Genomic DNA, 16,690 nt, shown 5'->3' with positions numbered 1-16,690 from the left:
GAACTGAGGGGATGGTCATCAATTAGGAAATGGCTAGATAAGTTGTGGTATGTGATTGTGATGGAATACTATTGGGCTATAAGAAATGACAAACAGGATAGTTTCAGAAAAACCTGGGAAAACTTATAAATATTGATGCAAAGTGAAATGATCAGAACTAGGAGAACATTGTATACCAAAACAGCATTATGGTAATGACATCCACTGTGAAAGATTTAACTACTACGGTCAAGATAATGATCCAAGGCAATTCCAAAGGACCCATGATGAAAAATGCTATCCACCTCCAGAGAGAGAACTGATGAACTCTGAGTGTAAAGTATGATTTTTTTTACTTTAATTTTCCTGCTTTTTTTCCAATATGACTAATATGAAAATATATATTTACATGATTTCACATGTATAATTAATATCATATTGCTTGTTTTCTTGATGCATGAGGGAAGGGTTGGTGGGAGGGAGAGAATTTGAAACTCAAAAGAAATTTTTTAAAGTTTAAAATAAATAAATGATACGTTAAAAAGAAAAATCCCACCTGTTTTGCAATTCACAACTTAAACACAACTATTCCCATGAACTTTTCCTGTGTCTCTCCCTACTTTCCAGTCATCTCTCTTGCCTTTGACTTATGTACTATTTCCCTTCTAATTAAATTTATCACATTTATCTCTATACTATCTCCCTTTGTGTCACTCTGTAAGGGCAAGCATAATTCCTTGTTCACTTCTATTTCCCTATGGTTTGATGATCCACTGAATGATTTAATAAGTAAAGAAAAGAATGGGGAAAAAATAACTGCCTGGATGGTAATAGTACAGAATTTCAGTTTTTGTGTTGCACATAGTAGGCATTTATTAAATACATATTGTATTGAATTGAATTTATCACATGGTAAGTTTTTGAGACAGGATTTGAACTCATGATGTATACAGATACTATTTTAACTCTAATCTCTATGGATGCAATCCTTAAGAAAGTCATACTAGAGATGACTGGTTTATAGAATATCTATGATCTCAGAATATTTGAACTTGTCATTACTTGCCCACTGAGGAGGAATAATATCAAAATAAGTTCATCAATTTAAAGGAGAAATTCCATTTGTATTGATTGTACTAAAATTTTTTGCCTCAAAAATTATCTCTATGCAAGTGACTTCTAAATCTATAACTCTTAGCCCCAAACTCCCTTCTGAGCTCCAGATATTCCAGATATCCCAACAACATATCAACTTCTGTTCTGTACTCTAGTATTCCAATGGATCAATGAGCTTATCAGTGTGGGTACTCTCTCCCATGGTAGAGGTTTGAGTCTACTTGCCTACTCATTCTATGCTGCTCTTATCCATATCTTCCCATAAATCCACCTAGTATGCTGGAGACTTTCTTTATATTCTCTTAATGCTGAACCCAGATGCCATTGGAACATGTGGTTTGGTTTGTCACTATATGACCAGTTGATATTATTCTGTCATACATTTCTCTGATAATATCCTTTATATCATTTCTTCTACTTAATTCCTCATTCATAATGTGCTGTAACCCATTTGTGGTCTTTGGGCATTCTTTAATTTATTGATATTTTATTGCCCCAATTACATGTTAAAACCATTGTAACATTTTTTTAAAATTTTGAGTTCCAAATTCTATCCCTCCTTCATTCCCTCCCCCTTCTCTGAGATAGAGGGCAATCTAATATAATAATCTAACATAATAAGTCTATTATTTATATGTAAGTCTATATTATTATATGATAAATATAATAACCTAATACAATAAGTTCAAACCTCTTTGGTATTCAAGGCTCTCTAATGTCCGCTATCACCCTACTTTTCCAGAGTTATATTAATACTCACCTCCATCAAATGTATTCTCTAGCCAAACTGAACTATTTTTTGCCATCCCCCTCCTTCAAATCTCCCCAAACACAATGCATGCCTGCATTCTTACCCCTCCATCCCCTTGTTCAGCCCATTCCCTATTTCTGAAATGCCTTCCCTTCCTCTCTTTGCCTAGTTTTAAATCTATCCTTAAAAGTCATATTTAAAAGACACCCATGAAGCCTTCCTGGGATGCTAATAGTTAGAAACCATCTCTTTGTTTAAGCCGTCATGTAACTTTGCTTTAACTCAGTAAGGCACATGTGCATTCTCTCCGTTGTAGCTATCTATCTCTGTTGTTTCCCTACTAAATTCAGAGGGAGCAAGAATCTTAAGCTTTGTACCCTCTCTGACATTCAGCATGGCACTCTGAACACAGTAAGTGCTTCATAAATGCTGTCTGTATTGAATTGCAGTGTGCTATTTCTGGCTGTGGGGCCAACCTTGCACTTCTTAAGTTTGTTAGAAGGTTGTTTCTTTATCTGATAAATTAATCAGTTGGACTAGATTGGTTGGTTTTTAGCCTGGGTTCTTAGGCCCCCCAAAAGATCTGTTGATAGATTTCAGGGAGTCTATGAAATTGGATGGGGGAAATATATATGTATGTACATATACATATGCTTGTGTATCCTTATTTTCACTAACCTCAAACTGAAAAGTAGCATTTCTGGCATTTTATTTATTACTTATATTTTAAAACATTGTCCTGGGAAGGGACTCTGTAGATTCCACCAATGGGGTGCATGATGGCATAAAGGTTAAGAACTCCTTGGACTAAAAGATTTGCGTTCTTACAGTCTCTTTGAGTCCTGGCTGACAAACTAATGAGTCAGTGAAGAAGAGAAAGGTCAGTTTCTTTTAATAATAGGTGTTTGGGACTTTGTTGTTCTTATTCAAGAGAAGTTCTTCAAATCACACCCAGAAATAATCACCATAGAATATTAGACATGGAAAAGATCCTAGAGATCCTTTAGTCAACTTTGTTTTATAATTAATTTTATTCATTGTATTTATTTATTATATTTATTCATTATAATGATATTTGATGTAACTTATCTAAGGTGACAGCCAGGTGACAGTTAAACACAGACAATAATCAAACTATCTTGACTCTTACTTTAATAATCCTACTGCTGTACAGGCAAACAGCCACAAAGCCACTAAGAGGCAATGTTAATTATTCGTATTGTCCAGCACCAATATGGATCTGTGTTTTGTAGTGTCTCTCCAATAATGCAGGTTGCAAACCATCATCATACTAAAGACAGACCTAGAAAGGATTTAAAGTCTATCATTTTACAGATAAAGAAACTAAAGCTTACAGAAATGAAGGACCTTGTCCAGTGTCACCTATGCCTGTCTGTGCTATGTGAGTTTCATCCATTCCTTTCACAAATCTATCACAGGGAGCCACCCAACCTGTTGGGAGTCTCCCTTGAGTTCTCTTTAGATTTCATGGAACATATGGGCTGCCCCTTAACTGTCCCTCATTCTTACCCCTTTCACTCAGTTCTCTGATGAATGTTTGTGAAATTTGTGAATTTCCTGGTTTGCAACATGCACCTGTTCACATGTCTCTAACATGCAGCTTGCTCACAGATGCTAGTTGCCTCTCCATTGCCCGTTGGGTACAATTCCTTTACTGGTCTGTGAGCCATTCTTCCATGAAGTTATAAATTACTTTTGTCTTCTGGTTTTGTTTATAGTGAAAAATGTCAAGACTGATAAAATTAATTTCTTCCAGTAGTATGTCCACGGTGTACTGTGCTAGGCACTGGGATAGAAAAAAAAAGACAGACAGGACAAGGGGTCAGGTCTCTGGAGTTTATTCTCTACTAGACAGATTGATCATGGCTCCCAAGTGCTCTTTAAAGGCAGATAAAGCAGCCCTGGAAAGAAATGAATTTATATTTTTGCATTTAAAAAAAACACTTGGCCAATCAATAAAGGTTCCAAAGAATTGTTAAAATTATAAACAATTAAGATCTCAATGATTGTTTAAAATTCAGTAGATTGCCATGTAGAAATATATTTTTTAAGTTCAAAGTGCATACCAAACTAGGTATTTGAAGATACATGTTATTTCCTTAGTTTTTGTTATTCGTGATAAACTTTTTAGATAATTTAGAATACTATGCTTCATATGTATGTGTATGAATATGTAATAGGCTTATTTACTTATTTTAGACCTTCTTTCAGGCACCTAGATGATTCCTTCCTGATTCCTCCTCAGCTGTTGTTGCCCTCTATCTCCAAAAATACCATGTATATATTTTGTATAAATTTATGTATATGCTGTTTTCTTGCAAATAATGAAACCCCTTAAGAATAATGTCTCCTCCTCTTCCTTCTTCTTTTGGCCGGTGTATCCCCAGTGCCTGGAACAGTACCTGTGCTTTAGTAGGTAATAAATGCTTTCTAATTAGATTCACTAGAATTTGTGGGATCACAAAATATATTGTGAACGATAGAGAACATTTTGCTTAGCCTCTCTGTGTTTCTCTATCTCTATTTACCTTTATTTCTATAGATATAAAAAGGATATATATTTATCTATATATCCATACACTTACATTTATCTGTATATATGCATGTGAATACACACAAGGAACCTCCATATACACTACATTCATGTACATGAATGTATTCTTTAAATACATAAATATGTATAGGCATGTGCACGTGCCTATGCATTTACACATTTGGATTTGTTATGACATGTACATGTATCTCTGTACGTATATACATGTGCATGTACACCCAATATGATTTGCCATCGCCGATCCCAGAGAAGACTCAGAACTTTGGATCAGAGAAAAACTCCAAACAAGCCTCGGTCCTTGGCCGTAGGGAAAATCCGCAGATTTAAACCTACCCACCCTTTCCTTTTCCCCAGTTGCCAAACAGGCAAAGCCGAAGGAAAGCCTGGCCGTGCTGCCTTGGCCTGGAGTGAACTCCCCCCTCAACCCCCATCCTGAAGAGTAGCTCGGGTACAAGTTAGGGGCGGTTACTATGCCAACGCGGGAGGCTGGCTCCTTTTCTCCTCCCTGCGGCCGCGAGCGCGGGGGCCACCAAATCTGAGGGCTGCCAGTTTCTTCTCCCTCCCGCTCGGCCCGGCTCTTTCTTGGGCAGCCGCCCCGCCCCCTGGCCGGCGTGGGGAGGCTCTGAGGCCCCTGATTGGTGCTAGGGCGCCCGGGCCCCGCAGGCCGCCCAGCATTCAGCTTGCAGCATTGCTTTGGAAACCCTGAGCGATAGTCCTGCGCCCGGGCTCGGGAGGGGAAAGCCAGCCCCGGCGGCGCCCGTGAGTGCCTTCGGCTGGCATGGCACCGCTTGGGACATCTTCTGCCTTCCAGAAACTGCCCTAAACGTTAAGATCGTGCCCCGGTCTGTGCGCTCTGGTGGGAGTTTCTCTGGGGGCTCTGCGAAGAGGTAAGGTTGAGCCAAGAGCGGGTAATTCATCCCTGTTCCTCCTCTCCAGGAAACTGACATGACCAGGCTGTGTCTGGGTGGCTGTAACTGACGCCTTGGGGCATGCCTCCCTTACCCATTCATGCACTTTCACTTAGACTCCGTCAGATATGGACTCTGAGGGACCGAGGAGAATTAAGACGGTTTAGATCGAAAGATAATGGACATGCTCCACCCTTCCGGCTGCTTGAAGGTGCGGTCCGGTCCTCCGGACCACCTGTTTGGGGGGCAGGCGCTTTCCATCTCCCTTTTCCCCGGTAGCCGGTAGAAGTCTTGCCGGAGCCGGGACTGAATTTGTTTGCTAGGCTGGGGAGCGTCGGCTGGCTCCGCGACTTGGTTGATTGCTTAGCTATTGTGATAAAACTTCACTCCCCAATTCAAGTGTGCGGCCATCCAGAAACTCGGGCCTGGGGTGGTGCCTGGAGGCGTGGGGGTGAGCATGAAAACTTCTCCAGATTTTCTCTAGTTGCGGCTGTTTTCTCCCCTTTGTCTTCTTAGTGGTGGGAAACTGGGAGAAGAAACAGACCACTTACTGAATAACTGGGGTCAGACGGGCCTCCCTCAGTACCGGGGACCTCAGCGGTGTCACTACTGAGATACGTGGGAGAGGTTGGCTGCTAAAGTCAATGTCCCCTCCCCCTCTCCTCAGAACTCTAGTAAGTCTGGTAAATTTCAGGAGAAAATAAGGCGGACAGGGGACATACTCTTCCTAACATCCGAAGAAACTAAGTTAGTCCAGTTTTTCTCTGTAAGATGAGAAGATTGCTATATAACCCGAAGGAAAATATCAAGCTTAACATTGCCTCCAAGGTCAGGGGGACCTCAGGTGATCTGCTGGCTGAGCAGCCACTTGACTGTGCAAAGTTAAATCGCCTGGGACCGTGCCCAGAACAAAACAAAATAAAAACCTTGCTGGTAGGAGTTAGTTTTTAACGCAATAATTTTGGAGTCAGGAAAACTTGACTTCAAAGCCTGCCTCTCAATCTTACTAGCTGTGTGTGAACTTGAAATTATAAAATCACAGCTCTCTAGAGCTGGAGGGAACCTCAGAGGTCATCCAATCCAATCCCCTCCCCTTGTTTTACAGATGAGGAAATTGAGGCTCAGCGAGATTAAGTGACTTCCTAAGGTTACAAGATGCTTCAAGCAACTCCTTCCCAGGGTTGCATCCGATTTGGTGGAAGAGAATGCTTTGATGAAGTTACTGACCCTTTGAGTATTTCACTAATCTGATTTTTTAAAAATAGTATCTGTAATTTCATCCAGATCTGGAGCTCCTGGTAAGGAGCTCCTTCTACTAATGTAGATGGGCACCTGTTTTGTGACTTCCAGTCTTAGAATTTCTTGAGAACACTGAGAAGTCAAATAACTTGCCCAAGGTCACACCACCACTGAGTCAGAAACAGGACTGGAACACAGGTCATCCTGACTCTGGGGCTCTCTATTCATTATACTGCATTTGCAGCGATGGTGACAGATGATGATAAAAATTTGAATTTATTTTCTACTTTTTCCACTACTTGGCATGCTTACATTCATGCCTTTGTCCTTTACTATGCTCAATATTTTTCTCTTCTACTTCCTTGGCACTTTATGCAATTCTGTTGTTGTCCCTTTATTCCAAACACAAAATCCATACCCATTGCCCTTCCATCCTATAGTCAGTTCCCCTCTGCTGCCCCCACCCTGCTGTCTTTCAGACATTCCCATTACATTATGCTCCACCCTCCTCCCTTTTAATTAAGTGCCCCCTATGTGTGCTGGCTGTTCCCTTCTCTGTTCTATCGTCCTTCTCTCCCCTTCCCTCCCATGAACAGTGTTGTCTCCCCCATGGCCACCCTTATTAGTCTTAGTACATCTTTCTGTATCTGCCCCTCTATAAAAATGTGTTTCCATTTTCAATCGATTTCCTATTTGCTGCCTTTGATGTCTTTCCCTCCTGCCCCCAGTTTAACTGTTCTTTGGTCCTGCTACCCACACCATGGTTTCTCTGCTTCCTCCTCCACCCCGATTACCTTTTCCCAAAAGGACCCCCCTCCCCTCAGTCCCTTTCATCTTTTTTTGCTTACTCCTCCCATGTATTCCTTTACACTGCTTACCCTGTTGCTTTATCCTAAACCACACCTTGTTTCAATATTTTCCCTACTGGTTTTTTCCTTCTCTCTGTTCTCTCCCACATATCCTAGATTCCTGGCTCTCACTAACCCCTTTCCAATCAGTCACCTATTTTCTTCCAGATATCTATTTAGGGATTTTGGTAATGCTATATGAAACAGAACATACTAAAAAAAAAAAGCCCAAGGTATTTGTTTGCAATTAACCCAGTAGTGTGGCTGTCAGGCCCCCTCTGTATCCCACCCGCCTTCCCCCCCCAAATTTTAATGCAGTATCTTTCTTCCATAGCTTAGAATTGCTTAAGTTAGGGAGAGCTAAAATTTAGCTTTGCTATGCAATAGTTCTCCCCTCCCCCCCAAAAAAGGTTATTTGTTTACCACAGTTTTAACTAATCAGCAATTTGCCATCCTCTTTTAGTTCTCTTAATTGAAATCTTGGAGGTCCCAGCTTCCACTGGGATTTCTGGGAGATAACATATGCATTTAGCCCTTTCCTGGGAGTGGGGAAATCCGAATGCCTGGTATCTCCAGGAAGCCCCAGGGGGCACAGGCTAAACTGACTGTCAATTAATCAAACTTTTCAGTTATCTGCTACTTCCTCATGGACAATATTGCCCCTTCTGGCCACTGGAAACAAAAGAGAGACAACTCTTTATTGGGCTTTACTGGGTTAGAGAGTCTCTTAGGAGGAACTGGCTATGGTAACTGAGCAAAGAAATTATAGTTTTTAAGAGGCAGCCTGGGGTAATAGACAGAGAACTAACCTCAGAGTCAGGGAGGCTTGAATTTAAATTCCGTTAATCATACGTATAGACTGGGTAACCAAAGCAAGTCATTTAAATTCTCAATAGTGCCCAAGTAACTTGAAGATTTTAAGTTATAAGCAACTGCAGATAGAGGGAGGGGCAGTGGATAGAGTTCTGGGCTCAAGTCAGGAAGACTCCTCATCCGGGGTTCAAATCCAGCCTTAGACACTTCTTAGCTCTATGACCCCCAACAGGTCATATTTAGCCCATTTGTCTCAGTTTCCTCATTTGTAAAAACAGCTGAAGAAGCAATGGCAAACCACTCTAGTATCTTTGCCAAGAAGACCCCAAATGGGGTCAAGAAGAATCAGACATAACTGAACAACATTGGACTTTCATCCAAGGGAATGTTATATGTTGAAATCATAGTTTGAGTCCATAAACAGGTGCTTTAATAGTCATTTGTTTGTTTTGGAAAATCCTTAGCATTTTGTATTAAGTCCTAGCAATTAGGTAGCATTTGATTTCCATTTTGTACTGTGACTATGGCCTTCAATAGCCCTATTCCTTTAGGAATCCTAAGATAACAACAGTAATTATCACTAGCTTTTATAAGTGTTTTAGGATTTGCAAATCACTCCTCACAACAACCATGGGAAGTAGGTGCTAGTATTATCCTCATTTTTAATGTGGGGAAACTGAGACTCAGGACAGTTATGTGATTTGATGAAGGTCACACAGCTGGTAAGCATCTAAGACTTGATTTGAATTGAGGTCTTCCAGACTCCAGATCACAGAGTGATTAAGTGATTCACCTAGGGTCACAAAGCTAGAAAGAGTCAAAGGTAGGATTTGAATCCAGGCCTTCCTGACTCCCAGTTTAAAGTTCACCTTATCACTTCACTCTGCTATCCATAGTAGGGTGATAAATGAAACCCAGTTTTCCCAGACCATTACTTTAACCTTGGAATTCAATATGTTCACTTTGTGCCATATGAGAAATAAAAACTTTTGCTTCAAGAATTCACTGAATTGAAAGATTTTTTTTGGTGCCTTTTGCTAGGTTAAAAAAACAAAAACAAAAATACAACATGGTTTTTAGGAGTGCTTTTTGAGACAAATCTTCAGACACAGGAGCACAAAATTGCAGGAGCAAAATACTCTAGAAAGAAAAAAAGGGAAAAGGATAAATTTATATTGCTTTCCATAGATAACGCACACATATTGGTGTATATATATATATACATACACACATACACATGTATATATATATATATATATATATATATATATATATATATATATATACACACACACACACACTTATACCTATACATGTGTATATATATATACACACACACACATATATACATACATGCACGTATACATATGAATAAACTTTAATTTTAAAATAAGTAATATGGAGAATTTGAATTGTATTTCTTCATTTCAGGGGATAGATATAGCTCCTTTATGCCAAACTCCTCAGTAAAACAACAGCTGTCAAAACAGGGGAGGTTATGCTTCTGCTTTATCCTCAAGCATTCATTTGATTTGGATATTGATGAAAATGAATAAACTTTAAGCACATAGGTTAAGGGTCTAGTCCAGGGCTGGGGAACCTTCGGCTTTGAGGTCACATGTGGCCCTCTAGGTCCTTGGGTATGACCTTTTGACTGAGTCCCAAGTTTTATAGAGCAAATCCTTTTATTAAGGGGATTTCTTCTGTGAAGTTTAGAGTAACTCAGAGGGCCACACTTGAGGATCTAGAAGTCCACATGTGACTGAGAGGCCACAGATTCCCCACCCCTGATCTAGTCCATTTCCTTTCCTATCACAGAGTCATGCTTGGTGTATGGACAACTCACTTAGACTTTGTATCCCAGAGAATGCTTGAGGGGTTTGGCAATAATGGAACAGAATAAAAAAAAAAAAGAAAAGGATTCTGTACCTGTCTGTATTGACAAACTGATACAGAGGAGAGATGGGAAGTCAGGAAGACTTGAGTTCAGATACTGCTTTAGATTCTGCTTAATAGCTGTGTGACTCTGGGCAAGTCATTTATGTTTTGGTTTCAGTTTTCTGTCACCTGTTAAATGGGGCTTATAATAGCGCCTACTTCTGGGGTTGTTGTAAGTATCAAATGAAATATTATTTGTAAACTTTAATGCAAACTTGTATGCAAACTGATGGTGGAAAGAACATGAATTTAGAATAAAAGGATTTCACTTCAAATTCTAAGTCTTCTGCTAGTTTGAGCCAGTCACTTCATCTCCGTGGGCCTCAGTTTCCTCAGCTATATAAAATGAAATTTGATTAAATGTCTTTAGAAGCTAGGTTGCATGGTAGATAGAGTACTAGACCTGAAGTCAGGAAGACTTGAGTTCAGTCTGGCCTGAAAAAGTAGTTATGTGATCTTGGGCAAGTCACTTAACCTCTATCTGTCTCAGTTCTTTCATCTATGAAATGGAAATCATAATAGCACTTACCTCCCAGGGATATTGTGAGGATAAAATAAGATAATATTGTATTTTGCAAACATTCAAGCATTATGTTAAATGTGAGCTATTATTATTTATGGTCCTTTATATTCTAGATCCTGAAATTCTATGAATTTAAATGAGAATGCATATATAGTGAAGCTTGCTGAAGTCATATGCAGGATTGAAAGATGGTCAGAGCTCAAAAAATTATCTAGTTCCACACCTTCACTTACTGATGGCAGCCATGACTTACAAAGTTGCCTAGTTTCTAAGTGGCAGACCCAGAATCCTGACCTAGGTTTGAATCCTCAATGCTTTTTCCAGTAGGCCACACTTCCCCATTGCCCTTCCTTAGATTCTACTTCTGTATTTCTCCTGTGACTATATTAAACGTCTCTTTCAATTTTAACATTCAGTGACTATAAATCTAAGTCAGAGAAAACTCTTGTCCCATAACCCAGGCCCCTATAAACTTCTTATGGGAAAGTTATAGATCCCTTCATAAGCAGAAACTAGACATGCTCTATGGGTAGATGGTGAAGTGAACTATTAAAGTGTGGAAACTGGATAGCACCATCCTTGAAGTCAGGACGCCTTGTTTCATATGCCAGCCCCAATATTTACTGGTTGTGTGATCTTGAACAGCTGTTCATTAATTTGAGCCTCATTTTCCTCATCTGTAAAATGGCAGTAATATACTATGTTATAGGATTTTCATGAAGGTGTTTTGTAGGCTTTTATTTTGAAAATAACAATGATCAAGCAAATGGCTACACACCTGCTATAATTTGAGTAGTGTCATAAGGTCCTAACTCCTCCCAAATTCATTCCCACTAGTCTAACTGCATCAAAATCCATTCTTATGTCGACTGAAATTTTCAGTCATTAAGATCACTGCTTTGGGTTATATTTATGGGCAATATGTATGCATCTTTCCTGGGAGAGATGGAGGAAAGAGTTAGCCTCTCCCATGAACTTATCAATACCATTAACATACTGGTACAGCTATCTTTCTTTCACAAGCTAGTTGCCTTCATTCATTCATTTATTAATAATCTATTAGACTCTGCTATGTGCATGGCCCTATGCTAAGCACTTAGGGAGAAACAGTGGCAAATTTAGGATATAAATACTAAAGTGAGACAGTCCTTACTTACAAAGAGCTCACATTCTGGGGAGATAAATATTCATGATAAATACAAACAGGATAGATACCAAATAAATATATATTGACTTGAGACAGCTTTAGAATCCCTGGATTCTTTTCTGGCCCAGCTCAAATATCATCTTCTACATGAAGCTTTTCTTGACCCCCCCCACCCCATCTGGTGGTCCTTTCCCCCAAGATTATCTTGTTTCTTTTTTTTGGTACGTATTTTATTTGTGCTCCTATGTGTACATGTAACCTCCCCCAGTTACATTATAAATTCTTTAAGCAGGGAATGTTTCACATGGGTCTTTGTATTCCTGAAAGCTGGGCACAGCACCTGGCATGTAGCAGGCATTTAATGCATTCTTTTTAATTGATTATTTAAATTTAAAGTCTTATAGGGAAGTTGACATACATGAGTTAGGGGTGCTCTTCCTTGGTACCAAAGAAGTCTGAAATTTTTATTTTATGGGGTGTTTGCAGTACCTTATTGTAAAATTTGGGTTAAGTATTTGGTCATAAGCTCTGTGTCTTTTCCTGGGCTTCTCGTGTCATCTGCAGCTTCCACAAAACTCTCCTCAAAATTCCCATTTAATTTCTTATGCTGACCCATGATATATTGAAACTGTGATGGGGAAAGTCAAGATGTAGGAGGGAAAACTGCAAATGCCTAGGAAGCAATAGGTGAGTTTGTAAGGAAGGAAGGATGATTTCTAGCTGAGAGCATCTGGGAAGATTTCATGAAGGTGGAAGCATTTGAGCAGGACTTTGAAAGATTGGAAGGATATCAACAGGCAGGCAGAGTGGTGTAGAAGAGGGAAGGGGGTATGTGGCATTTCAGAGTTAGGGAATGGCATGAGCGAAGGTGTCAAGTGGCAGAGCACTGGTTGCTATTGGAGGGTGTGTGGTATGGGAAGCCTCAAGTCACTTTGAGAGGACAAGGTCCAGAGAGTACCAATCAGGCAGTGTTTTGATGAAAGGTGGGAACAGGAAAGTTTCAAAGCAGTGAGTAGGGAGATGCTTTCAGAGGAGGAACCATGGGGTAAAGGGTGTGTGTGTCTGCCTGTGTGTGAGTGTTAAAGTAATGCTTGCTGTCGGAGGACAACATTATACGTTTCCTAATTCACTGGTCTGTAATCTTGAAACTAGAATACAATTTGGGAAAAAGCACCTTGTAGAGAAAAATCAATGCATCAACAAACAGTTAGGCTTTTAAAATAATTTTTAATTGATTTATTTTTATATTGCCTGATTTTCCCCTTAATCCTTCCCTCTACCCTCCTAGAGAACCATGTCTTAGAAAAAAAGATTTTTAAAAAGAGAAAAAAATAGCTCAATCACTGCATTGAAAGAAATCTGACATTCTATGTAACGTTTCATACCTGTGGATCTCCCACCTACGCAAAGGAATGAGGAGAGGTGTCTTTGCATAACTCATCTTTGGGGCAAAGCTTTCTGTTAGCATTTTTAAAATGCCTACTACGTGCCAGGAACTGTGGTAGGTACTAGGGATCCATATACAAAGGATAAAATAATCCTAATTGTTAAGAGCTTATATTCTGTTGAGGAAGACAAGTACATACATATATGCAGAAGAAATATAAGTAAATATAAAGAAACTGAATACAAGGGATTTTGGGAGAAAGTGCACTGGCAGTTGTGGGTCTCAGAGATGGTTTCATGTAGAAGGTGGTGCTTGAGCTGTGTTTTGAAGGAAAAGAAGGATTCTGACATGGAGCTAAGGAAGAAATTCATACCAGGTGTGAGTGGTAGACTGGACAAAGGCTTGAAACCTGGAAATGGAATGTTGTGTGTAAGAAAAAGAGAGAACCCTAGCTTGGCTGAATCTCAGCATGTAGGAGAGGGAATGATGTCTAACGAGGGTAGAAAGAGAGGTTGTGATTGTCTTTAAAAGCCAAACAGAGGAGTTTATATTTTGCCCTACATGTAATAGATAGCCGCTGGAGTATGTTGAATAGGGAGGTGACATGACCAATCTGTGATTAAGGAAAATCACACTGATATCAGTGTAGAATATGGTTTTGCCTGGAAAGATACTTGAGGCAGAGACCACTTAGGAGGCCAGATGCAATTATCTAGGTGGGAAATGATGAGTCCCTGAAGTAGCTATGTGAGTGGAGAGAAGAGGTTGAGTAGGGGTTGAATAGAGAGAGGAGTTGAAGAGATATTATAGAGGTAGAAATGAAAAGATTTGCCATTTGATTGGTTATTGGGATGAGAGAAAGTGAGACATCATAGATAATATGGAGGTTCTAAACCTGGGAGACATAATACCTAGGTTACAAAACTGTCCACATCTCAAAGAGTTTCCTCCTATTCACCTTTTAGCTGGTAAGACAGGAAGAGGTCCAGAAAATCTGTAGCTAATGAACCAGGAGTCAAAAGGCCCAAGTTCTGATCCTGGTTCCATTACTGAATATCTGTCAGTCAACAAGTATTTATTAAGTTCTTACCATATATCAGGTCTGATGGTAGGTGTTGGGAATATAGAGAAAGACAAAATAGACCCTTTCCCTCAAGAAACTCACATTCCAACTGAGGAGACAACATGTAAATAAATAGGTGAATGCTAGATACACAGAGTAAAAGGATTGGTAACCTCAGAGGGGAAACCTCTACCAGCTGGAGGGACCAGGAAAGACCTAGGGATTCCAAGAGGCAGAGGGGAAGGAGAGCATTCTAGGCATGGGGGATTACTAGTGCAAAGGAAATGCTGTAGAAAGTTCATTGTGCTGGGGGTCAGGAAATCTAGGTTCTAGTTCTGACTTTTCTATTTTTTACCTGTATGACCTTGGGCAAATTCCTTAACCTGTTTAAGTCTCAGTTTCCTTGTCTGTCCCAAATGGGTGTTGTGTGATCTCTAAAATTTTTTGTTTTGTTGGTTGTTGTTTAGTTTGAACATTCTTTGATTTTCTCTGTGATTTTGTTATCTTGTAAAATGGGAGGAGTGAGAAATCTTTCATTTTAGGAAATATGGAGGGGATCCTGTTTAGATCTGGATTGAACTAGAATGCTAGATAACTTCTGACGTTCCTTCCAATTTTGGATTCTGTGAATTCAATAGTTTCTCCCTTTAATCAATACTTAACAGCTTGTGGTCCTTCCAGGGTGTGCTTCCTTGTCCTGTAAATGAGTGCACATTGAATTTATAGATTCCTTTTCTTTAAGTATTGTGGAATCTGTGGTTTTATGTAGTGTTATGTCTTTTCTTCCTGACTATAGGGTATAGCTTCAAAAAAAGGTTTGCTGTGACCCAGCCCATGCTCAGTTAATTTGTGTGCTAGAAGTTTGTTTGTTTGATGCTATTATGGGCATCTTAAAAATCATCGTGTCCAAAATGGAACCTATCTTTGCCTCTTCCTAATTCATCTGGCCATTCAGATTTCTCTGTTTCTTTTGAGGTCACCACCATCTTTCCAGTCACCCAAGTTTTCCACCTCATTTCTATGCTGTTGGACTGGCTGGGTTTGAACTTGTTGGTGATCCCATGTTCCTTCACAAGACGTGAAATAGTAATAAGCCCAAAATTGTCTTAGAGTTTAGAGAGATGTAAAACATAGTACTATAATCAGAGAACAGTCCAATATCATGTTCTCAACCTTTCCAGCATTTCTGCATAAAACCAAACCTTGAAGTAAACAAGGAAACACATAAGGATAACCTTTGTTGTAAAGTGATCTAGCAGTCTCTGTTTTCTTGTAGTCAGAAGGTGTCTTCTTGAATCATGATGACCTTGAATGCGCATTTCCTAGAATATGCACATAAACATAAAGTCTAGAATTTAGAGATAAGATTTTTTTCAAGCAACAGATAAATCTTCGAGAATGTAGATGTCACTAACTTTTTCTCAGTTATTCTTTTAAAGAGTTTTTTATAGTAGAAAAATCTTTGGAAACCTTATCTTACTTCAAAAATAGGTGCTTCTAATCACATAATTTTGTAGTTCAGAATCAGTGATTTTGTTGATGTGGATAATCCCTGAACTGATGCAGATAATAACTCTCTTGTCACTTAGTAGATGTTCTACTAATATGCTGTGGCCAAAAACAAAAACCTTTGATCATTTTATGGCCAGTCTTATGAGGAGTTTCTCTTCATTGACATTCTCATGGATTTAAAACTGGAAGGGAATAAAGAGATGCCCTAGTTTGGTCACTCTTTTTTAACAAATGAGGAAACCAAAGCATAGCAAATGTAAGTGGTTTATACAAGGTCACACCACTATAAAATGGCAGAGCTGAGATCTGAACTCAGGGATTCTGATTTTACATCCAGAAGTCTTTCCACTGTGTTACACTATTTTCTGAGATTCAGTTGGGCTGGTCTCTTGGACAGCAGACTTGTAGTCCATTGCTGGGCTCATTTGTGAAGCCTTTCCAGGTTGTCAGACCCTGCCAAACTTATACTTTGCTTTGGACAATCTTCTGAGATTTCAGGGTCACTTCACTGCCCTACAGAAAGAAATTAGAGGAGGACTATGATGTAGGGTCTAATAAAAAGAAGAAAATTTCCTGCATTCACATTTAGGGACTACATTTTAGCCCAACAGAGATTTGTTAACTCAAACACCATTCAACAATGATTCTGAATGACATTCATACTTGAGTTACCAAATTCAATGAATGTGGGAGTTAGACTTAGCTAATTTGGAACAACATAAGCCTTTTTTTCATTTTTAAAAACTGTGGGAAAATTACGACATTAATTTTTTGATCTGTAGATTTCATTTTTTCTTTTCCACATCAGACGTTAGTATGATCAAATTAATTGTACAGCCAGTTTTTTTTTTTAATGAGATGCATGTTAAATTAATAGAATAGTTTTTTCCC

General features: G+C 39.3%; 1 protein-coding gene across 4 annotated transcripts in view; it reads left to right on the top strand.

The window, feature by feature from the left end:
• The window catches only part of SPATA13 (spermatogenesis associated 13), a 362,537-nt gene that overhangs the window by 208,346 nt on the left and 137,501 nt on the right, over positions 1-16,690 (top strand). Inside the window, exon 1 of one of the 4 annotated variants that reach the window (XM_072611737.1) lies at positions 5,076-5,308. The exons of 2 other annotated variants lie outside the window; for them this stretch is intronic. The gene's annotated coding sequence lies outside the window, so the exon portion shown is untranslated. Of the gene's footprint in view, positions 1-5,075; positions 5,309-16,690 lie in introns of those variants that run through there. One more of the 4 variants, XM_072611740.1, reaches the window with a different exon arrangement.

This window comes from Notamacropus eugenii, chromosome 5 (assembly GCF_028372415.1).
Source record: "Notamacropus eugenii isolate mMacEug1 chromosome 5, mMacEug1.pri_v2, whole genome shotgun sequence".
NCBI lineage: Eukaryota > Metazoa > Chordata > Mammalia > Diprotodontia > Macropodidae > Notamacropus > Notamacropus eugenii.
Note: the sequence above shows the minus strand (reverse complement) of the source record. Positions and strands in the feature narration are given on the sequence as shown.